The sequence below is a fragment of the Lygodium microphyllum genome, chromosome 23 (genome assembly GCF_053477565.2).
Source record: "Lygodium microphyllum isolate KBCC chromosome 23, Lygodium_microphyllum_v1.1.10, whole genome shotgun sequence".
Classification (NCBI taxonomy): domain Eukaryota; kingdom Viridiplantae; phylum Streptophyta; class Polypodiopsida; order Schizaeales; family Lygodiaceae; genus Lygodium; species Lygodium microphyllum.
Window position 1 is genome coordinate 35,678,594 of NC_141157.1, and position 1,209 is coordinate 35,679,802.

A 1,209-nucleotide genomic window follows, 5' to 3' on the forward strand; every position below is an offset into this window, starting at 1 on the left:
CTACTAGAAGATGCATAATTCCCTTGTTGCAGTTTCGGCCTCCTCTACCTCTGCCTCTACCTCTTCCAGCATTTGAGTAGAAGACAGCTTCTTTTGAAGTTCCTCCCGAAGAAGATGCACCACCATTTCTCTGCTCCTCAGAAATTAGAAGAGCAATCAACTCCTCAAAATCAGGAAATCTTTCACGAACTGAAATGGATGTCTGAAACTATGCATAATCCTTTCCTAGACCATTCAAGGTCACAGAAACTAAATCATCATCTTCCACTGGCGACCCAATGGAAGCAAGTGCATCTGCAATCTTCTTCACCTTCATGTGGTAGTCATTGATGCTCATATTTTCTCTTTGCACATTATGCAACTCTTACTTGAGCTGCATTTTCCTAGCTTGAGTATTTGTGCTATACATTTTTGACAAAGTATCCCATGCCTCCTTTGGCGTACTTGCATCCTGAATATGCACAATCATAGAGTCTGAAATACTGATAGACAACTAGTACATAACTTTCTCGGCTCTCTCATGCCATGCTTTAAATGCCTGCATTTGCTTTTGATTGGGAACATCAGGAAGAACTGGTTCTTCTTCATTTCCTATAACAAATTCCCAATGCCCTTTTCCCATAAGGAAATTCGTCATTCTAAGCTTTCATGCCTAGAAGTTGTTCTTGTCAAGCTTTTCAGTTACAATCTGTGAAAGAGAATCAGACGCCATTACAGAACACTGCAAAAAATTCTGTCACTGCAGAGAACACAGCTTCAGCCTCATAAGGGCAATTCTGCAAAACTGACAAAAGTGGTATTTAACCACACAGTCACTTCCTAGTGACGATTTTGCATATACAGGAACCAAGGATGATTCTGTAACTCCCAATGTCTCTGCACACAAGCATACGATGCAATTTCTACAGTAACTTTTCACCAACCTGTAGAACAGTGGTTGCACAGCATAAAACTGGGCCTTTTCCTGAGAGCATGCAGAAAACTTCCGCCTCCAAAACAGGCCCCGAAATGGCCTCAAATCAAAAAAACAGGGTCGCCGAGGGCTAAAGCCTAATCCCGCAGCATATACTGCCCTCTTACTTCACCGCGAAGGGCGTCTCAACCTGAGACAATGCACTCTTGCAATTTCCGGCTGTGCTACCTGCAGAGATCTGCTCCCAAAACAGAAAATGAAAGCAACACTGCTCCTCTTACCAGAACACCGTGAGC